Source organism: Dasypus novemcinctus, chromosome 16 (assembly GCF_030445035.2).
Source record: "Dasypus novemcinctus isolate mDasNov1 chromosome 16, mDasNov1.1.hap2, whole genome shotgun sequence".
Classification (NCBI taxonomy): domain Eukaryota; kingdom Metazoa; phylum Chordata; class Mammalia; order Cingulata; family Dasypodidae; genus Dasypus; species Dasypus novemcinctus.
The window spans coordinates 71,272,369-71,296,622 of NC_080688.1; the positions used below are offsets into that span (position 1 = coordinate 71,272,369).

Genomic DNA, 24,254 nt, shown 5'->3' on the forward strand with positions numbered 1-24,254 from the left:
TATAAAAACGTCTCACAAGAAATGCTATTTTTCTTCCCTTGAACTGTCAGTGTATTTCTGAAGCCCAATTGTGAGCATAACTCATTTCTAGGAGGTTCTCCAAGATTAATAAAACTCTGTGATACAAATAGATGATTGATATAGGAGAACTGTCTCCACATGCCAGTCACAGCCAATAGCCAATGCTCTGCACCACGTACTTTAAAGCATCTCTTGAGGATGGTTAGTATCAGTCACTGCTGGTGAATTTGTTTTTGTTTGTTTGTTTGTTTTTTAACAGAACTTCATTTCAGAAAATACACTGAATTGAGAAGAATTAGAGACAAATGCAATAGACAAGCAAATCACACTCTGCAGCCTCAAAGAAAAATAACAATCTTTCATTGAGGCATAGTTACTCTGGGTTCACCTGATTCTATAATGGCCAGCGTGGAGCTCTACCCTTTGCAGTTCTTCTCCAACCATAGTTACCCCTGCTTGACCTACCCTAGGCTCTGAGAATCAATTGAGCTGATTGATATCCAGACCCTTTAATGATAAAATAATGTCAGTGGTCCTCATTGCTGGGTTCAAACTCTGACAATGGCCCTCATTGCTGGGTTCAGTCCGACCCTGTGCTTCTTGGGTCTGTACTTGACCTATGAGAACACTTTGCCTTGAGTTATCCATGGTGAGAGTCTTTCCTTGACCTCTTCTCCCTCTCTCCTCTTGGACTTGGGACTCTTGAGCCTCTGCCTCACCAACATAGGTGGCCATCAGCTGATGTACTTTGTTACTGACTGTTGTACTTCAGTAATGCCATCTGTTGGCCTGGATCACTAGAACAAGAGCCCCTGTCTATCCCAAAGGTAACCACTTCCTGACACACATTGAATACCCTCCTGCCGACTACCTGCCATGTGAGGCTTTTACCCTGGGCCTGCAGCACCTTCCTATCTGACTACCTCCATTCACCTGTTCTCCCAGCTCATTTACTCTACTAACACATCTCATTCAAGTAAACTTTCCAGATTCTTACCCATTCTACCCACTGCCAACCAATCTCCACTATACTCTGAGAAAACAAAATAAATCAGTATTGCATTCTCAAACCCAATCCTTCCCAATTCAACACCATTCCCATAACATCAACAGCAAAACAACGAGGCCCTAGAAAACACAGCACACACTGATTTATAATGTTCATTATCTTATACTGAATATCTTATAATACTTATATAATTTTTTAATTACACATATGAATATCTTTTCTTTCCATTTAAATGTAAGCTTCTTAGAGGAAAACATATATAAGCACAGTCCCTTATAACAGCTACTCAGAGAAGTACGCTAAATTAAATTTAACATGTTAGGAGATTAACTTCTATACTTCTTTTCTATAGTGTCATTTTCTCAGATTACCGTCCAATTCATTCTTTCCACTAATATTTTTGACAGCCTACTATGTAGGAGCTACTCTATCAAAGTAAGTAGAGTACATTGCTTTATAGATATTACATTTCAGTGGGAGGTGTTGGACAATAAATTTAAAAATATGAATGCCATGTCAAAAAAGTGCTATGAAGAAAATTAAAATGGGGTAAGAGAAAGATGGAGGGTGGTGTTTATTTGGTGTGGCAGTTGTATCTTTTGCCTCCTTTAGAGAATAAGTGTCTGGAAGTCTCAATTTTGTTTGTTTTTGAGTTTATTTTGTAAGATTTTTGCAATCAGAATATGCTGAATATGGAGCTTTTAGACCTTTAACAAACTATTTGTGCAAATGGTAAGAAAAGGTATGATTTTTTAAAATCCCCTACTTCAGTCTTTTGCCTTTTGCATTTTACTGTGGGGAAAAATAGAAAATAAATGGATTGCAGTAAATATAATGCATGCATAAATTAGTTTCCTTTCTAATAGCCCTCTGGCTTTAATATTTTCCTGGGTATCATCTGTTTAACAGACAAACTCATCTACCATCATTCTGATTTCGCCAGCAATGTCTGGAGCACCTATTTGCCTATCACAACCTCACTGCCCTGATGCTTAACAAGTGGAGACCCCTGAAAGTCCTTGGTTCCAATCATGGGAGGAATCAAAAGAAAGAGGAAGGCTCTGAGGAATTACCTTTTGTGCTAAGCTGAGACTGGCACTAGGACCGCCCAGACACCCAGAGGCAGCCACGCTTCACAGCCTGACAGTGGGACTGAGCCGCCTTTGCTGTTACACAAGAGAGCAGGCAGGCAGCGGTGGCCGCTTGACAGCCTTTCCGCTTCTAGCCGATTGGAAGGTATTTACTTGCTATCTATCATTCACATTTTTCACACGTTCCGTGTGCCGCTAGTGTTCACTTTATCTGATGCTCTGGAATGCTGTCCAGCACTTACTGGGTTACTCTAATATTTTATGTTAATTCCCACAGCTGATGGAAGCAACAGTGCCCTAAAGAAATGGGCTAGGCATTTCCAGAGGCTGAAATCTAGAGGCATTGAAAGTGTAAGTATCAGTCACAGATCTCTAATGTATTAGTTGTGTTTCTTGACCCTCTTGCTCATTGAAGGAGCCCATGGAAGCTGCCATCTGCATCTTTCATTCACAAAGGCAAAGCAGCTAGACAGTGACAGTACCCTCTAATGATGGGCCTGAAGACTCCACTTTGCAGTTTCTGTGCTTCCCTCTTGCAGTTTGTGGGCTTGCAAGAGGTGAAGCTGGATTTGCAACAGACTTTGATGCAAAGAGATTTTGCTTGGCTGCCGACTGCTTGCTTGGTTTCTGTTTCCTATTTTCAAAGCTCAAAGATTGTTCTTTCTAAGCACTGCTGTGGTGCAGTGTAGGAACTATTCATGCTCTCTTTATTTCTGCATCCCAAATACTCTAATCATAAATGTAGTTAGTTGATGCCAGAAGGTTGTTAAACCATTAACTTCCCAGTGCAAAGCGAGTGAAGAGAAATCTAGTTTGCTTTCTCTTGGCAATACTCTATTCAGTCCCATAATAAGTAGATTGTACACAGCAACATGAAGAAAAGATAGTAGCCTAACATTCTCTTTCTGTGTTCAATAATAAATTTGGTTATGTGTGATAAGGGAGTAGTTTACTCTTAGAAAATCAAGTGAATATGACCTTACGGAAGCAAACTGGAAATTCTCTTTAAACATTTGGGAATACAAGTCACCTAATGATGACTTCTCAGGACCTTGTTGCCAGTATCATGCAGGAAAAACTCTTTGAAAACTTTAAAGCCTTGTTGAATTGGTAGGTGTGATGACTGCTTCAGTAGTTTATAGTTTAAAAGTATATATCTTATACCAAGATGTAATAAGTTGGCATCTTTATAAATGAATAAAATGTTGAGTCATGTTAATGGTCAATTTATGGGACACATAGGAATTTTTGGTTTATTTTGATTCTTAAGGGAACAGTGATGTTATCATTTATGTTAGAAAAGAAAATGCCAAAATCAGACACAAAACAAAGTATCAATGTTAATATGATTTAATGAAAATTGTTTGTTCAAGAATTATTTAAAAGATTTCTAGTGGATCAAAATTTATATAGTTAAAATACTCTGTGTTTGATATATAGAAATACTCTAAATGACATTTTTACATGTTTAAATACCAAACTTTTGGAAATGTACTTACAACTCTCCTAAAATTCTCTTTGTTAGGAGCAAGAGGGAAAGAGGACACAAGGAAAGCAGGGTCTAAGCCTTATTTTATTTTTCTATACTTTTTACACTTTAAACATTCTGAACTAATATTTACTATGTAAGTATGTTAATGCTATTTGGAAAAATGTAAGTAATATTGTAAATGGATGTAATCACTAATTTGAAGTATCCTTAAGATGCAAATGAATATAAATATGCAACAAGTTATTGCTATATATATATAAAATTCATAAGCAGGGGAGTGGAAGGGGCTCAAGTGGTTGAGCTCCTGCCTCCCACATGGGAGGTCCTGGGTGTGGTTCCTGGTATACTCCTGAAAAAACAAAAATGAACAACAAACAAAACAAATGAAAAAACCAACTCAGGGAAGCCAATGTGGCTCAATGGTTGAGCACCAGCTTCACATATATGAGGTTCCAGTTTCAACCTTCAGCCCTCAGGAGTGCAAAAAAAAAAAATTCATAAGCAGGTAAAATCTTTTTTGAAGATAATACCTTGCTTCTAGAGGAACTTGGGAAATTTATTGGCATAGTATTAGAATTTTAGTGTTTTCTTAAAGCAACAGTAATTTTTTAAAAATTTTAGATGGTATAACAATATCCCACTCCATAAATTTTATATTCCATAAATTTTGTGTTAATAAAGTTTCCTCTGCCTCTCCCTTTTCAAAAATGTTTTCTTATTCCAAATCTGGAAAGATGACTCAATTCTTCAAATTAAAACTTAGTTTTAAAGCCTATTGCCCAACGTATAATTATTTGCAGCCTTAAACTTTAGTCAAATGTTATATTTATATATGATCACAAATAATTATAAAATAACTTCATTACATGTTGAATCTAGAAGATTCATTGCATTCAAGAATGACAGGAAACTGAGAACATAGATTTTATTCATAATCTGATACTCTTCATGGGGCATGACCTTTTTTCCTAAAATGTAAAACTTTGTGAAACCCTGGCTAAACCTCACTGACTGAAGAAAATAGGGCGATAATCAGCAGAATCCCAGCACTGGTGTCAAACAAGTGAGCTGAAGCCAAAGAACACATGCAAAGGCTAAGACTAATTTGTTCAAGTAGTAATCACCTGGTGACTTTGAGTACTGAGGATAATTCACTAAGGCCTTCAAATGTCTCTCTGCCTAAGAGACCCAGGTAAATATCAATATTATCTGAAATTGCCAAATAGTGAAAAAGAAGCTATTTCTATCTTCTTTTTAACCTACATATTTTTGTTTAAAAGAGGTTCAGCAATAACAAATCTAGTTACACCAGTCTCATTCCCAGCAGTGCTTTTCTTCTAGAAGACACAATATAATCCGTAAAATTGCCATAAGCATGGCTCCTTTCCAATAGAAGGGCCCATCTAATCTAGCACTACAAAGGAGAAACATGTCTCTCAGTGAGAAGGTGATTTATTGTGAGCGCACAAGCAAGAAACTGGGGAATCTTCCCCAAACCAGGTAAAAGTAAAAATGGGAGCTAAGGTTTTTACAGGGAAAAAAAAAAAAGGTGGGGGTCCATAGAGAAGAAGAAAAACAAGTAAAAAAAAAAAACAAGTGATGCCAGGAGTCTTGAGAGCAGGATGCATGCAATTTGTCAGTCTTGTGCTGTCTCAAGCACATTCAACTTGTCCTTGGTTTCAGTGGCTAATAAACCACAGTTTAATATTGTTGTGCCAGCCGCTCAAGGATATCAAGCTTTTTGTCTCTGAGAAAAGTTAGATTTAAGGGGTCATGAGGTGCACCTGACACCATTCTGTCTGGTTTTGCTTTGAGACGTTATCTGATTGCTGTAAGCTAAAAGTGAGAAGGTCTGGTTCAGATATGGTTCAGGGAACTAAGTGCAAGCAGTAAACTTTCTAAAATTAGACTAGTAGAAAACCAGCTCAATTAGTGTATTAGACTTTTCAGAGCGGCTTAAGTGAATAAATTTTAAATAAGCACATTTTCCAGCAATCAAATACAAGGGTTCTCATATGAACAGAGTACTTCCTAAGACACTCAAGACAGAGAAGAAAAAAGATAGCTTTTACATTATTATTGATATTATCAAATAAAATGGGTTTGAAATAAGTGTGAATTTCTAAGTCACCCAGAAAGAGTTAATATAAAAGGAGATGAGGAGCATCAGCAGAACTTGTAGCATTGCAGTTTATTTTTTGTTTTCTGAACACCTATGCTTATTTTAAATAAGAAAAGATGCCTCTTCCATGAAGCTGGGGGCTGAATTCCAATGACAATCCCATGGGAGGCACTTAGTGGTTGTGGAATGGATACAGAAAGAAATGTAAATAAATCACAAATGATTTGATTTATTCTGAAAGATAATTACAATTCTAACATTATTTATTTAGATCTTGTTGGACATATATATCAATACATAGAAATTAAACGTATAATAACTTGAGGTTTCCTTTTTAAATCCAATTATGATTCTCCTTTATTGAATAAAAGACTTCTGGGAAAGGAATGAGAGTATGCTAGTGGTGTTTCATATCAAGGAGGGATAGCTTACATATTTTGTTGGAGTTTGGTAAAAGAGAAAAGTTATTATCCATATAATTTGGGAAGAAGCTTTTCTTGCCAGTAAAGGTCTTGTTTCCAGATTGGGTGCTACTTATAAAGAAATAAGTCTGTAGGTAAAGAAGAAAGTTTTGTAGTAGATGAGGTTTATTGTTTGAGTGTAAAAAGCAAATTAACAATATGAAATGTGTGTGATACATTTGGATAATGTGTATCCAAGCATTATTTAAACTTATCCCTTCTGATTCACACAACTGCAGCTGATGTGGACAAGATGTTCCTTTCCCGTAATCTTTTATTTAATAAAGATAAAGAAAAACCTTTGAGGTGCACAAATGTTTAATTTTGAGGAGGTCCCATTTATCTATTTTTCCTTTTGTTGCTCATGCTTTGGGTGCAATGTTTAAGAAACTACCCCCTACCATAAGATCTTGAAGATGATTTCCTCATTTTCTTCCAGGAGTTTTATGGTTGTCACTTTTATATTTAGGTCTTTGGTCTATTTTGAGTTAATTTTTGTATAAGGTGTAAGATAGGGATCCTCTTTCTTGCTCTTGGATATGGATATTCAGTTCTCACAGCACCATTTTTTAAATAGATTGTTTTTGTCCAGTTGGGAGGCCTTGACAACCTTGTCAAAAATCACTTGATGGTAGATGTGAAGGTTTATTTCTGTTTCCTCAATTTGGTTCCATTGGTAAATCTATCTGCTTTATGCCAGTATCATGCTGTTTTTACTAGTGTAGCTAAGTAATATGCTTTAAAGTCAGGAAGTGAAAGTCCTTCAATTTCGTTTTTCTTTTTATGATCTTTTTAGCTATTTGGGACCCCTTACCCTTCCAAATAAGTTTGTAAATTGCCTTTTACATTTCTGCAAAAAAAAAAAATACTGTTGGGATTTTTATTGGGATTGCATTGATTCTGTAAATCAGTTTGGGTAGAATTGACATCTTAACAATATTTAGTCTACCAGTCTATGAACATGCAAAGTCCTTTCCTTTATTTAAGTCTTCTTCAGTTTCTTTTAGCAATGTTTTTTTGTTTTCTGAATATAAGTCCTTTATTGTCCTTGATTAAGATTATTCCTAAATATTTTATTTTTTTGTTGCTGTTTTAAATGGATTTTTTTTTCTGATTTCTTCCTCTGATTGCACATCAGTAGTGTATAGAAATGCTATTGGTTTTTGCATAATTAATCTTGTATCCTGCAACTTTGCTGAACTTATCTATTATTTCTAGGAGCTTTCCTGTGGATTTTTCAGGATTTTCTAGATATAGGATCATGTCATCAGCTAATAGTGAAAGTTTTACTTCTCTTTCCTATATGGGTGCCTTTTATTTCTTTGTCTAGCCTAATTGCTCTAGCTAGAACTTCTAGTGCAATATTGAATAACCTTTTGACAGTGGGCATCCTTGTCTTGTTCCTGACCTCAGCAGGAAAGCTATCAGTCTTTCATCATTGAGTACAATGCTAGCTGTAGGTTTTTCATATAACCCCTTTACCATGTGGAGAAAGCTTCCTTCTATTCCTATCTTTTGGAGTGTTTTTATCAAGAAAGGATTCTATATTTTGTCAAACGCCTTTTCTGCATCAATCAAGAGGATCATGTAGTTTTTCTTCTTCAATTTATTTATGTGGTTTATTATACTAATTGAGTTTCTTGTGGTGAACCACCCTTGTACCCTGGGATAAAACCCACTTGATTATGGTGTATAATTCTTTTAATAAGCTCTTGGATTCTGGTTGCAAGTATTTTGTTGAGGATTTTTGCATCTATATTCATTAGAGATATTGGTCTGTAATTTTCTTTTTCTATAGTACATTTATTTGTTTTTGCTTTAGGGTGATGTTGGTTTCATAGAATGAGTTTGGTAGCATTCTTTCCTGTTCACTGTTTTGGAAGAACTTGAGCAAGATTGGTATTAGATCATCTCTGAATCTTTGGTAGAATTTACCTGTGAAGCCATCTGGTCCTGGGCTTTTCATCTTTGAGAAGTTCCTGGAGATTGTTTCAGTCCCTTGTGATTATTTCATTGAGGTCTTCTATTTCGTCTAGTGTCAGTGTAGGTTGTTTGTATTTCTAGGAATTTGTCCATCTCATCTATATTGTCTAGTTTTTTGGCATAAATTTGTCCAAATCTTCTCTTATGATCTCTATTATTTTGGTAATGACCCCCCTCCATTTCTGGTATTATTTATTTGTGCCTTCCCTCTTTTTTTCTTTGTCAGACTAAGGGTTTGTCAATTTTGTTGATCTTCTCAAAGAACCAACTTTTGGTTTTGTTGATTCTGTTTATTATTTGTTTTTTTTTATTTCATTTATTTCTGCTCTGATTTTTACTATTTCTTTCCTTTGGCTTGGTTTGGGATTAGTTTGCTGTTCTTTTTCTAGTTTCTCCAGGTGTGCAGTTAGATCAGAATTTTAGCTTTTTCTTCTTTTTTAATATAAGCATTGAAGGCTATAAATTTCCCTCTCAGGACTGTCTTTGCAGTTTCCATTAGGTTTTGATAGATTGTGTTCTCATTTTTATTGATCTCAAGATATTTACTGAATTCTCCTGTAATTTCTTCTTTGGACCACTGATTATTTAAGAGCGTGTTGTTTAATCTCCATATGTTTATGAATTTCCCTTTTTTCCATCCTTTATTGATTTTCACCTTCATTCTGTCATGATCAGAGAAAGTGTTTTGCATACTTTCAATCTTTTTAAATTTATTGAAACTCTTCTTGTGACCAATATTTGGTCACATGGGGTATCCATGAGCACTTGAAAATAATGTATATCCTGTTGTTCTGGGGTATAATGCTTTAGAAATGCCTGTTAGGTCTAGTTCATTGATCATATTATTCAAACTCTCTATTTCTTTTTTATCCTCTGTCCCGATATCTATCCAATACTGAGAGTGGTATATTGAAGTCACCAACTATTATTGTAGAGACATCTATTTCTCCCTTCAGTTTTGCCAGTGTGTGCCTCATGTATCTTTGGGCACCCAGGTTCAGTCCATAAGTATTTATTATGGCTATTTCTTCTTTGTGAATTTCTCCTTTTATTAATATGTACTGACCTTTTGCATCCCTTATAACAGTTTTGCACTTAAAATCTATTTTGTCCAATATTAATATCACTACTCTAACTCTTTTTTGGGGTATATTTGCATGGAATATCTTTTTCCAACCTTTCACTTTCGACCTGGTTATGTACTTACGTGTGAGGCAAGTCTCTTGTAGACAGCATATAAATGGCTCATTTTTTTATTCACTCAAAATACATATATTTCCTATAGACTCTCCAGATTGCTAATGGGCTTCCCCTGCTGGAAGATACACAGTAGAATAAATAATGGCTACAAAGTTCATGATGATTTCTGTTGCCTTCATTGTCATATCAAGAAATATTTTATTTTTTAAAAAAGCAGTTTCTTTCCACAAAATACTTAGATTTGTTAAATACTAATTGACACCGAACAGTAGAGGTGAAGGTACATAGTGACTAAATCTCCTTTGATTCCCTTTAACAATTTCATTGGTTTTAAAATTTCATGATATCATCCACCTTTATCCATGGATCCTGTTGTACTTATTTCTAATTGGAACATTTTTCCATTTCACCTCCATGTACTGAACAAAGGTTTAGATAAAACAACCAGATTCCTGAACTGAACACCTTGAAAATTTTCCCAATTGCATCTGCCTGACCAAAAAAATAATAATAATCTATTGAGAGTAGCTGTGGTCCAAATTGTCTGTTTACAGCAAATCCATGATTCTGATTTTGATGCCAAATTTTTTCTAGGACTACTCTGATAACTATTATGCCTAGTTAAATCTTATTTTCAAGGTTATTATTAACTCTTCAGGGATTTAATATAGGCTATATTGCAATATTCTATATTTTCTGAAAACAGAATATCTTTTATTCACTGTGTAAAATAAATACCAAGCAAAGTCATATTGATACAATCCCAAAATGATTATTCCAGTGGTATACATTTATCTATGTCCTTTTTATTATTATTTTGCTCTTCACTTCAATTTAAAAATAATCTTAGAATATAGAGCCTTTTATGACCCTTAATGAGCCATTTTAATGTCATTGTTTGGAAGTTTTATTTAATTAGAATTTTCCATTTGTCTAAATTCAAACTAGAACAAGGTTCCCATTTCAGATGTAAAGCAACTTTGCTTTCTGTCTTAAAACGGCAGAGACTTACTGAGCATCACATACACGCCTCAGAAAGAATGACCCTATTTTATTCCTCGACAAGAACAAAACTCTAATAAAGACATATATATTGTATCATTCTATGGGCATGTCAAAAGTTACCTATCTGAAGAACAAATGGCTCAATTAAAGAGCAATTCTCCTGGCAAAGAGATCATTTAAATGGTGCTTTTCCATTCCAAATGGATCCCCTTAGTTGTTATTGCAATAAAATGACTTAGTACATTCCATATTCTTTTCAGATGTTCGAGTTTCTTTCTTTCAATGATCTTCTGCCTCCATCCATAGTTTCAGACTTTCCAGTTTTAGAATTTTGAAAGTGAAGTTTAGAGGAGACTTTGAAATCTTCTCCAACACCCTCAGTTTAGAGCTGACAAGCCTGTGATCCCAAGTGGTCAACTGTAGAATTGACAGTCTCCATGTGTCTGCTTTAGATTTTTTCTGACAGTATCCACCCTGTCCTCTCTCTCTGCTCCCCCTGCCTGCCTCTAGTGATCATAAGTAATCTCCAATGCATATTCCTAATAATAAAAAGAAAAGGCTCATCTTTTTAGATTTTGCCTGATTTTTTTCCATAGGTACCACACAAGTATTAATTAATCATATAGGCCTCCTTGAGTTTGCTGCATGTTGAGAGCATTACAGTATTACAGCAACTAAATTTGTTCTGGTAATTGTTGTAAGAAATCTTGAGTTGCACTTTCTAAAATCTTAGTAGCTCTTCTATCCTAAGGCTAGGAAACCAATCCCAAAACACTCTCCCCACTAGATTTCAACTGCATACCTATAAATTTAAATGAAATCATCTCTTCTTAAGGTCCTCCAAATTTTTCTAAGGTCCCTGGCCTGACAAGAAATAAACTTTTACTACCTGTGAGACTGGCCTCTAGAGACAGGTGTCAGATCAGTTTCCAGAAGGGTTTTGTAGGCATTGACTATACATACGTTCTATAATGATAAGCTTTGCCATACTTGATTAAAAAAGAACCACTTTAAAATATGACATACCAAGTACAGCTTTGATTGTAGCTTTGATTTGTCCAATTATATCCTGGTAAAAATGGAGTGTGTGCTTTTGATCCTACAAATAATTATAAGACCATGGCAAGTAAGAAGACTCAGTAAAATTTTTTTTCCAATATCTGAGTAGTTCAGGGAGATTCAGATATCATTTACAATGCTTAATTTCAGTTTACAAAAGTATAATCTATTAAATTTTAGCAATAGCTCAAGAAGAAAGAAAAAGATTTCCTTTTATTTTTTAAAAATAGTAAGTTAAAAGTAATACCAACCATTTTCCAAACAAATAACTACAACTAAATTTCCTTCATGAGCTCATTTAATCCTGGTGATTAATTAGTTTTCTACAGATATAGAGCTGACAGTCTACTTTCATGAAATAGTTCTTTTCCTAGACTAAAAGGAGTCCAGAAAGCCTAATATAGTCTGCTGGTACAGTCCAACTACGTGAGTTTGGAGACCTGTCCCCCAGAACTATTCTTTAAATTTTCCTTGGTATGATCCTTTCTATGAGGTTCTGAGACTGTCCTTTGTTAAAACCACCAGTTCTAGCCTGTATTGTATAGCAGAGCCTTCAGACAAGCTTCAAGAAGCAAGGACTGGTTGATAATGAGACTAAGAAGTTGTGGTTAGTTTTTCACAATAACCAATAATTTCAAAGTTGAAGAGAGTAAAGTTCTCATTAGGTTTTTTTTTCTTTTTTTCTTTAATTAAAGTTAATAGATCACAAGAAATGTTACATTAAAAAACATAAAAAAACAAAAAACATTTTTTTTGGTAAATTATATGTTTTTGAAGATATATACATCACACAAAAAAATGTTACACTAAAAAATACAAGAGGTTCCTGTATACCCCCCACCCCACCCTGACTCCTCCCATCCCAACAACCTCCCTCATCATTGCGGCACACTCATCACACTCGGTGAACACATTTTGGGGCACTGCTGCACTACACAGATAATAGTTTGCCCTGTAGTTCGCACTCTCCCCCAGTACATTCAGCGGGTTATGGCAGGATATATAAAGTCCAGCATCTGACCCTGCAGTATCATTAAGGACAACTCAAAATTCCAAAAATGCCCCCACAACACATCTCTTCTACCCTCAGCAAATACTGTGGCCGCTTTCTCCACCTCGATGCTAAAATCCCTGAGGATATGATCTTGTTATAAAAAGCATTGGTGTATGCAGCTTCATCCCCACCCCAGGTAGGGGAGAAGGTGCATGAAGCTTCATCAGTCTCTCTGGGCAACTACAGTCTAGGCCTGCATGACTTGGATGATTACACACAGCTGTGGTTCTGTCCCTGCCTCTGGCAAAGGAGAAAGTTGGAAGAAGCTTCATCAGTTCCAGGGGGCAATCAGGACAGCTTGAGCCTCCAAAGCTTGCAGCCCCAACCATTATACATCCTTGGCTCCTACTACACAACCAGCAAGAGAGAAAGGGCAAGAAGGCCCTAAATTAAAGAGAGAAACTACACCCAGAATAAATACTTCTAGTAAGCCAGATGCCAAGACACCAACAAAATATTGCAGTCCATACCAAGAAATAGGAAAGTATGGCCCAGCTAAAGGAACAAGATAAGCCTCCAGATGACATAAAGGAGTTGAGACAATGAATCATAGATGTTCAAAAAATATCCTCAATAAATTCAATGAGATGGCTAAGCAGATTAAATATATTAAGAAGACATTGGATAAACACAAAGAAGAATTTGAAAGCATATATAGAAAAATAGCAGATATTACGAGAATGAAAGGTGCAATAAATGAAATTTTAAAAACACAGGAATCATATAATAGCAGATTTGATGAGATAGAAGAAAGGATTGGTGAACTTGAAGAAATGGCCTCTGAAAGTGAACATATAAAAGAACAGATGAAGAAAAGAATGGGAAAAATTGAACAAGGTCTCAGGGAACTAAATGACAGCAAGAGATGTGCAAACATATGTGTCATGGGTGTCCCAGAAGGAGAAGAGAAGGGAAAAGGGGCAGAAGGAATATTTGAAGAGATAATGGTAGAAAATTTCCCAACCCTATTGAAGGACATAGATATCCATGTCCAAGAAGCATAGCATACTCCCATCCAAATAAATCCAAATAGACCAACTCCAAGACACATACTAATCAGAATGGCAAATGCCAAAGACAAAGAGAGAATTCTGAGAGCAACAAGGGAAAAGCAAGCATAACATATAAGGGATACCCAATAAGATTAAGTGCTGATTTCTCATCAGAAATCATGGAGACAAGACAGTGGTGTGATATATTTAAGATACTACAAGAGAAAAACTTCCAGGCAAGAATCTTATATCCAGCAAGATTGTGTTTCAAAAATGAGGGCAAGTTTAGAATATCCACAGATAAACAGAAACTGAAAGAGTTTATAATCAAGAGACCAGCTCTGCAGAAAATACTAAAGGGTGCACTACAGTCTGAAAAGAAAAGGCAGAAGAGAGAAGCTTGGAAGAGAACCTAGAAATGAAGATTATATCAGTAATAGTAACTGAAAGTGTCAAAAGAGTGGTGAAAATAAAATATGATGGATAAAATTCAAATATTTTGGAATAAACTTGACGAATGATATAAAGGGCTTGTATTCAGAAAATTACAATTCATTGTTAAGAGAAATTAAAAAAGACCTAAACAGTTGGAAGAACATTCCATGCTCACAGATTGGAAGACTAAATATCATTCAGATGTCAATTCTACTAAAGTTGATATGCAGATTCAATGCAATCCTGATAGAAATTCCAACAGCATTTTTTATTTATTTTTAATTTTTTTTTTTTAATTTTTTTTTTTTATTGACTTTGTAATAATATTACATTAAAAATATATATGTGAGGTCCCATTCAACCCCAGCATTTTTTAAATAAATGAAAAGTAAGTTGTCCTGATATCCAGCCAGAAACATCTTAAAAAGTAAAAGCAAAGTTGGAGGACTCTCACTTCTGGATTTTAAATTATATTACCTAGCTACAGTGGTAAAAACAGCATGGTACTGGCATAAAGACAGATACATAGATTAATGGAACTTAATTAATGGTTCAGAAACAGACTCTCAACTGATTTTTGACAAGTCTGTCAAACCCATGCAGCTTGGTAGAACAGCCCATTCCACAAATGGTGCTGAGAGAACTGAATATCCATAACCAAAAGAAGGAAAAAGGACCCCTATCTCACACCTTAATGGATAAACCAAAATGGATAAAAAAATCTAAATATAAAAGCAAGAACCATAAAAATTCTAGGAGAAAATGTAGGAAAATATCTTCAAGACCTAGTAGTAAGTGGTGGATCCTTAAAAGAGATGAGAGGAGAACTAAGATGGACTACTGATGTTTAATGTATGTAAAAGTTTTAATTAACTTTACTGTAAAAGTGTGGAAATGTATAGAGTTGATGGTAGCACATTATAATGAGTAACAGCTGGTTTATAAATGGCAATGTGACTGAAAAGAGTAGTCTAGGAATGTAAATGCCTGTTGAAAGAAAGCTAGAAATAATCTAGGGACTGAATAGCACAGTAAACCCAGAAGTGGATGAGAATTGTGTTTGATGGTACAGATTCAAGAGTGTCCTTTGTGAGCTAGAGCAGATGTACATCACTATTGCAGGGTGGTGTAAATGTGGAGAAGCAGGGGGAAAATACAATTGGAGTAACCTACAGACTGTGGTTAACAGTAATAATGTAATATTCATGCATCTACGCCAAAGACATATTGTGTGATAATGGGGAAGTATGGAAAAAGTATGTGAAATGTACACTATGAACCTGGTAATAGTCTGATGATATTATCTCATAATCTGTAACAAACGTTCTACCACACTGTGGTGTGTTGATAGAGGGTTGTTGTATGGGAATTCTGCACATGTGCATGATTGCTTTGTTAAGTTTCCAACTTCTGTCATAAAAATATATTTAAAAATATTAATAGGGTGAGATGGGGGAAAATACACTAAATGTAAGATAAGGACTACAGTCGTAAGATTTTCACAATATTCTTCCATAATTTGTAACAAATATCTCACAAAATGCAAGGTGTTGGTGGTGGGCTGATGTATGATATCCCTGCATGATATTATCCATGTTTACTTTGTAGGTTGACAACTTTTACTCTACACTTATTATTTATGTATGTTCATGTATAAATGATATAGTAATAATAATAATAATAGGCTGGGTTTGGGGGAAAATATACCAAATGTAAGATACTTTGGTTAGTAGTAATATTTTGAGGATGCTCTTTAATCATTAAAAATGTTTCACAACAATGCAAGGTATTGGTGGTAGGGAGAGGTAAGGTATGAGAGCCCTGTATGATGTTCTGTATGTTTGTTTTATTGCTTATGTATTTTTATGTATGAGTGATATACATCAATAAATTTTTTTTAAAAAAGCATTGGTGTATCTCCAGGACCATTCCATAAGCAATTCATTTCTGAAATATGAATACTAATAATATTTTACCTCTACAAACTTAGCTTAAGGAAGTCTGAACATCTCTTAGGATCTTACAATTCTTCTCACACAGCTCTGATAATAGAACTGAACTAATAAATAAATATAAAGCTACAAAACAAACCTAATATTTCTACATCTTTCTTTTTATAAGGTAAGACAAGTCTTTGTGATTTTGGGGGGCCTCTCTGGGAAACCTCACAGATAATTTGAGTGAATTTATTGTTGGATAACCTCCAAAACTGCTAAAGTATTATTTTCAAATCATGACCATGAGGTAAATAGAAAATGAATATAAACAATTTCATGTAAATTATTAATTAACGAGGGAACAAGATGTTATGATTAGTTCAGAGAAAATATGAGAAATTATGTGTACAAAAGCAATTAAACAAAGATATGCTAGGATAAAATTGCTGAGTTAGATTTAAAAACTGATTACTATCCAACAGGCCATAAACCTTTGGGGTTATTTGTTCCACTGAACAAAAACTATTTGCATCTCTAATGCACAAAATTCTACAAATTAACAAGTAATTTTACTAAGTCTGGAATCTTTGGTTAGTAGTAAAAAATGAGTCAAATAATTTTCCCTAGATCTGCACTTTCCAATAAGCAGCTACTAGCTATTTAAATATAACTAAGTTTCAACTTAAACAAATTAAAATTAAATTAAATTAAAAAGTTAGTTTCTTAGTGGCACTAATCCCCATTTCATGTGCTCAGTGGTTGTCTGTGCTGGGCAGCACAAGTATAGAGCATTGTATCTGTGCAGTAACTTCTTTTGTATAGCATTAAGCCTACTTGGACAATTTTGGGTGGCCATTGCCCCTGTATGACATTAAAAGGATATGCCACTTTTTGCCTTATTTATAAGTTTTAGATAATTTTTTCTGTCACTTTCAATTGTTAGAATTTATGAATGTTTAACAGTAAAATTCAATTCCAGATAACCTATTATCTGAGTGGCCTTTATAGGTACCTTAAGCATACCAAACTGTGTAATTTTATGAGTAAATCAAATGGTATATATATATATATCTGCAGTATTGCACTAAAAAGTGAGTTTAGAGCAGTACACAATTTTTAAAGTATAGTATTACAGAAATATGTATAAACTTTTTTATACACATTTTTAAAAATTTGTTTATTCCCTCCTGCTTGCAGCTTGCTTGCTGTCTGTTCTCTGTGTCCATTCGCTGTGCATTCTTCTGTGTCTACTTGTCTCCCTTTGTTGTGTCATCTTGCTGTGCCAGCTCTCCATGGCGCATGGGCCAGCTTGCCTTCCCAAGGAGGCCCTGGGAGGCAAACCCAGGACCTCCCATGTGGTAGACAGGAGCCCAACTGATTGAGCCACAGCTGCTTCCCTAAACTTTCAATATCATAGAAATATATTATCTATTATTTGGTTTCCTCAAGGCAATTTAATCAATTGTCTTATAAATTCATAGAAATTGAGGTTTTGCGAATGGTTCTGGTAACTAGAGCAAGAGAAGATATGAAGCAGGACAACCACAATGTATAAGAAAATTTGTACTGCTTTTTGCTTCCCATAGAATTTAATTCTCCCTGCTCATTTATGTTAAAATACAATTATGTATATTGCCACAAAAGGAGCTTCCAGTTAAACAGAACCTAGGTTTTATGATAACATCCAACAATATATTAAGGACATACATTATTTAACAGGACGTTATTTAAAAATTGGGAGAATTTCTTTTGTAATAGAGAACTACTTTACCTTGGATTTCTCATTAGCATAATGAAAGCATTATTTTCTTGAGTTTCACTATTTATATATTTCATCATGTATTAAATATATATTGGGTGACTTATATAGACAAGACAGAAATAGTGTCTGTCCATATGGAGGGTACAGACTAGTATAGAAGACAGATATCAAACAAATCACTAATTAATTACAAATATTGTAAGTCTTAAGAAGTACTATGAGAATATATGAGGCAAAGCCTTTTCTAGTCTGTGGAGAGGTGGCTGGGTATGAATATGGGTGTATGGAGTCAAGAAAGGTCCTTCCGAGAGAGTGACATTTAAATTAGGACCTGGAGGACAAGTAGGGATTTTTTAGGTGAATGGGGAGGTGAAGGGAATGGAGCAGGAAATTTCAAAAGGGAAACATCATGTAGAAAGGTCCTGACACAGGAGGAAACCTGAGCATTTGATTTTTTTCAGTCAGATGAGATACCATGAAGATTTGTCAACAAATAAACTTGATTTTCCCAAAGAGATGTGTACACTCACCCATAGAAACTTAATCATCAGAGATGGAAAGGCTTAATGTCTTGAAAGAACATGTTTTTATGTATATATATATACACACACATACATCTTTTTGACAAAAAGAAAGAGAAAGAGCAAATTTTCACAGAGTCCTTTCTTATTCAAACTGCAATGAAGGAAATACATAAGTATTTGAGTCCTAGTCACTAACTTCTCATTCTATTGCCAAAACATTTTCGGTCTGTGGAAGAAAGCTGACCATAGAGTCACCTTCCACTAAGTTCTAAAATGCAAGATGTCAGCTTCAAACCACATCATAATTTACTGGTTCACTGTTGACTCTCTCACCGTCTTATGCAAACAGGATTTCTTTCCTGTAAACAAGAGTCAAATCTTGATTGACTTCAGGCATAGCTGTGAGTGCTAAGTATTCAAGCAGAGAAAAAGTATTGCTCTCTTTTGGGAATTGAATCACAAACCCCACAAAAGGCATGTTCATGTCCCGTGGATATGAACCCAAATCATCGACGACAAAGAGGTACCAGGCATGTTTCCTGCCTTCTAGGGTTTTGTGACAAAGTTGAGAAACAAGAATGTGGGCTTACAAAGTAGTTACCAATATAGCAAATTATGCTAAATGCCAAACAAGTACAGTGTAAAGTGAGAGATACCAGAGTACGGAAGGCAAATAGTAATGTAAGTTCTAAACTCTGGTCAGCTTATAAATAACAAAGGAGGAAAGTGGATTTGGCCCAACGGATAGGGCATCCACCTACCACATGGGAGGTCCAAGGTTCATACCCAGGTCTCCTGACCCGTGTGGTGAGCTGGCCCATATGCAGTGCTGATGTGCGCAAGGAGTGCCCTGCCACGTGCAAGGAGTGCGCCCCATCAGGAGAGCAGCCCAGCATGAAGGAAGTGCAGCCTGCCCAGGAGTGGTGCTGCACACACAGAAAGCTGATGCAGCAAGATGATGCAACAAAAAGAGACACGGATTCCAGGTGCTGCTGACAAGAATACAGGTGGACACAGAAGAACATGCAGTGAATGGACACAGAGAGCAGACAACTGGGGTGGGGGAAGGGGAAATAAATAAATAAATCTTAAAAACAATAACAAAGAATGGAAGAGTTTACATAAGGGACTAGACTCCTTTAATTGTTGAAAGACACCCAATCCCGTCCTTCTGTATTTATTTCTTAGTATTTATTCCATGGCTAGCTGTCTTTGAAAGCATTGCTTATATTTTGCACAGAAGAAGATCTGGAAAGAATAGGATGAAATTAACATTTGTTGATCATCTACTGTGTCCCAAACATTATAAGCAGATTTTTACATAATGTATCCCCACATTAAGCCCTTCTTTAGAATATAAGCACACTCAATTTATTTAATCTACATCTTTTTCTAGAACTTGAACTGGATAAGAACTCCTTTTTATTAAAAACAACTTCGTTGCGGTATGTTTTACATAAATTAAACTACACCTATGTTAAGTCTACAACTCCATGAGTCTTGAAAAATATATACATTTGTATAGCCATGAGCAATCAAGAGATAGAATATTATGATCATTCCAAAAACATTTCCTGATGACACTTTGCGGCCAACCCTGGCCTTTGGCTGCCTCTGACCTGCTGTTTGTCACTTTAAATTCATTTGCCTTTTCTGGAATGACATATAAATGGAATCATACAGTATGTGCTCTTTCGTGTTTGGCTCCTTCCACTCTGAGTCATGGTTCTGCGATTAAAGCGTAGTTCTGTTTTCCCAAGTAGTTCTTGCATTTTACTTTCCCCACCAGTAGTTTTGCGTTCTAGTTTTTCTACATCCTCATAATGTTTAATATTATTAATGTTTTTAAGTTTAGCTCTTCCAGTTGATAGGTAATAGTATCCCATGATTTTAGTTTGAATTTCTTTAGAGACTAATGGTGTTAACATCTTTAGGTGGGCTTATTAGATATCTGTATATCTTCTTTTGGGAAGTGTCCATTCAAATCTTTTACCCGTGTTTGTATGGAGTTGTTTGTTCTCTGATTATAGTTTCAAGAGTTCTCTACATATTCTAAAATCCTTTGTCAGATATATACATTATAAATATTTCCTTTGTCAGATATATGCATTATAAATATTTGCCTTAATCTGTGGTTTGCTTTTCATTTTCAAAAGTTTCTTTCTAAGAACAAACAGTTTTAATTTTGATATAGTCCCATTTACCTTTGTTTTCCTGTTATGGTTTGTGCATGGTGTGGTGACATATCCAGAACACTAGAGAAAGAATTCATCCCATGCTTATTTTTATAAAATTTCAGATTATTTGATTGACTATACATAAAGCATAAAATTTTTCTTTCTACAAGAATAATTTCATCTTATCATTTTTATTAACCAATCTCCTAGATGTTAAAACAATTCTCAGATATTTTCCTCCTAACCCCTTAGATGTCTAAATTGAAAGAGTTATAGAGTGCCAGGTTTTTAGTCCTAACAATAATCTAATTGTGATCTACCTTCATAAGAAGCATACCTTGGAAGTCAGGGTACTTGACTGAACAACATATGTGGCATACAAACCCTAAGAGCCAACCAGCACAATTACTTTAAAGGGAAGGAACAATTAAATATTTCTAAGGAATATCTTGTCTCCCTATGGGACCTTTCTACCTTTGAATCAGCAACAAATGTCGGTGGCTCAAAATGCAAACAATACAAAAAGGGAACCCCAAGGGGACTCGCCTTCCCTCCTCTCCTCACTCATGGAGTTCCTAACATCCCAGCTCCCTAAAGGTAATTACTTTTATTACTTACTCGTTTTGTTTTTTCAGTATTTCTTTATACAAATATAGAAAAATATGAATATATACTCTTTCCCCCCTTTTGGTTTCACAAAAGTTACTGTATTATATATGTTGTTATACACCAAGATTTTAAAAATATGCATATGGAAAGCCTCATGAGTTAGCATGTTGCACAGCAGAGTGGTCATGCTAAGCTTCTATGTGGCATTTCAACTTCATTGAATGTGCTGCTGAACCAAAAACACTATAAACCTTATACTAAATAAAAAGTGACCTACCTGTCTGCCCTGATGGCTTGGTTCTATTCTTGCCCAGAAGCAAAAGATGGCATAGGTGACAAGTCAAGGCCCCAATAATTTTTGAAGACATTGTACAGTTTACTCTTGAAAACAGGCTCTGGGGATTCTGACATTCTTCCTTCAGGCAAAAGTCAGTTTTGAGGGGTTGATAATGGCCTGAAGGCATGTGCTGCAAGCAAAAGGAGGTTTCGGCATACAAGTTAATGCATCTTTTCATTTAAGAGTGAATGTTTTCACTTCTAAAACTTAAGAGGGAAAAGGAATCTAAAGCAGTCTTATTTTCTGATTAGGACAAATGATGGTAAGAAGTCTTTCCAAGATATTAGACTGTAAAGGTCACTTAATTATAGTCCTGGAGGAAGCTGTAAACTTCTTGGGATACTTTCTCTCAAGAAATTGATGAGAGCCTTCTGTGGGTCATGCACAATGTTGGAGTCACAGCCATAATACAATTTATTTTGTAATTAAAATTTCTGGGTCCAATTTTGTCCTTCTGAGTTTATAAACACCCTACCTTACCTTTTTAAAAATCTAAAAGTTCATGTATACAATTAACTAAATTCATAAGAATGAAAAACCGGAAAACTTAGGGTCAGTGATCCAAATATAGTCACTTAAGCCATTGATAACTTATTTCATAAAAATTCACTTGCTGTTTCTGCAGTAGATTTGCCTTCATTTCTGAGTTTTGCTTGCTTCTGCTAATAATCAAGTTTGTTTGCATTTTGTCTGCACAGAGCAGTAATTATAAGAACAGGTGCCTGGAGGCAGCTGAGTAGTAGGTGTAAGCCAGTCTGGCTTCTACATTTTCTATGTTTCTAGATTGTGAGAGAGAACACAGCAAATCCCTGGAGTCAAGCCACAGGAAGGAGGTTGCCAACTTGAATATCAAGACCAAAGGCTGTGGGTTGTAGAACTTTCAGGTTTCCTCTACAGATGTTGGCCATATCTCAGGACATTGATGATAGGTCTCATCTCCTCAAGAGTGTGTAGGGCAACCTGGTCAATTGGTGCATGCATGCCAATTCATACTGTGGGACACCTTCTGCAGTATGCTCAGTACCTTTGGCAGCTTGTGGGGTTTGGCTATCCTCAAAAGTGTGTCTTCCAACTTGAGATTTTTCAGTAGCCTAGACAGTACCAGTGAAAATAATTTTCCTTCCTGGTCCTGTATAACATATCAAACATGCGAGTATGCCAAACCTATCATCTATGCCAATTATTGAACATCTGGCCCTTAATTCTGTATCATCATGCTATTATTAATTCTGTATTTGTAAGTCTCATGTTATTTCACTTTTAAATATTGCAGGCATCAACATTTTATGCCATCTTATCAATATAATTGGGTTATAAGCTCTTTTAGGGCAGGTATTCTGTTACTTATTAAGCAAATACTGATTGAGGGCCTACTACTACCAGATTCTTTCTAGGTGCTGGTGATTGAGTCTGGTTATCTTAGAGTGCTGGAGACTACACCAAACCACATGAGTGCATCTATTATTTATCAGACAGGGATAATTAAAGAAGAGTGAGGGTTGAGAGAATGTGTGCTGATTGAGATTGAATGGTTAAGGGAGGAAACTCAAATCACTTGGTACTTAAAGACCCAAATTAAGTGAGTGGGGGAGCCACACACATAATGAATACAAGAGAGAGCATCTAAGCAGAGGGAATGGAAAATGGGAAATGGGGAGGTCTAGGTCCTTGCACAAGAGTGTGCTTGTGATGTTCAAGAAAGAGCAAGGAGGCAAACATGTCTGGAAAGGAGTCGGGGAGGAGAGTAACAGGAAATGAGACCAGAAATATAACAGGAAGGGAAGTCAGAGTGGATAATCGATGGACCATTTTTAGGACAGTGTCCTTTATGCTACTTGGAGGATGCACAGATATGAGCTGCCATGTTTTAGGGTTTACTCGGAGGATTTTTTAGAGAATTGGCTGCAAGAAAGCAAGAGTTAGAAGCAGGGAGATGAGTTACAAGGCTGTCACAAAAGTCCAGGCGAGAGATGACAGTGGCTAGACCCAGGCATAATTGAAATCCAGGAAACATCTCCTGAAAGAATTTGTACCCTCGCAGCCTGCCAGACTCTGCTCTTTAACCATTATACTGCCTTTCTTGACATAAAATATTGAACAAATGTTATATTAAGAAAATAGATTGCTTTCATTCATTTGAGTGTGCCCTGACTGAATATATATCTTTTAGGCAACTCATTCTGGCGCCAGACAGGAAGTTTAGTAGATACAGATATTTAATATTCCTTTTACTATTTATCATGCTGGTTTCAATTTATTTAATTTTATTTCAAAATGGAATAAAGAAATATTCTAAGAGATGATAAAAACCATTTTTGTCCTACAAGATTTAGGATTATGTTGATAATACTAGATTTTGAGGCCTAGATCCTAGGTCACACTGCATCTCATGCCCCATGTTCTAGGCCCAATAGCCTATTTCTCTTACAAGAGGATGTATAGGTGGGCAGGACCCGTTTGTTCATCCCGTCAGTCAATTTACAAATATATCTTGCCATGTGGCAGTGGACTAGCCACTATGCTGGCGAAGACAGATATCAAGATGAATCAAAGGCAATCTAGGTGGTGAAATGGCAGGTAATCTGCTGGCATACTGAAGCATGATACAAACCTCAGCAGAAGGGTGTTCACAATGCTTTGGGATTATAGAGAATATCTCAATATATATGGGAGAGAGAGTGTGTCAGAAAGAAGACAGTGATGTGTGAGATGAAGCTTGAAGGAGATTCTAGGTAGATAAGGAAATTTACTGACAGTCCTTGCCTGAGAAGCATGACGTTTTTAGCAGCTCATCCTAAAAAGAGGAGTGGTCCCAGCTGGGGAGAAACTTGAAGAAAGATTCCATTCATGTTCTTAGGTGGCAAGAATATCCTCTGGTTATGACTCAGATATGACATCAGACTCCTAATTGCCAAGTGGATGTGATAAGAACCAGGAAGTTGACTTGGATTTCTGGGTGTTACTACAGTTGCTAGGAGGAGGAT

General features: G+C 35.7%; 1 protein-coding gene across 1 annotated transcript in view; it reads left to right on the top strand.

Moving 5' to 3' along the window:
• The first annotated feature begins 2,139 nt into the window (after positions 1 to 2,139).
• The window catches only part of RAB27B (RAB27B, member RAS oncogene family), a 189,207-nt gene continuing 167,092 nt past the window's right edge, over positions 2,140 to 24,254 (top strand). The window contains exons 1-2 of the mRNA XM_004459848.5: positions 2,140 to 2,266; positions 2,399 to 2,472. The gene's annotated coding sequence lies outside the window, so the exon portion shown is untranslated. The remainder of the gene's footprint in view (positions 2,267 to 2,398; positions 2,473 to 24,254) is intronic.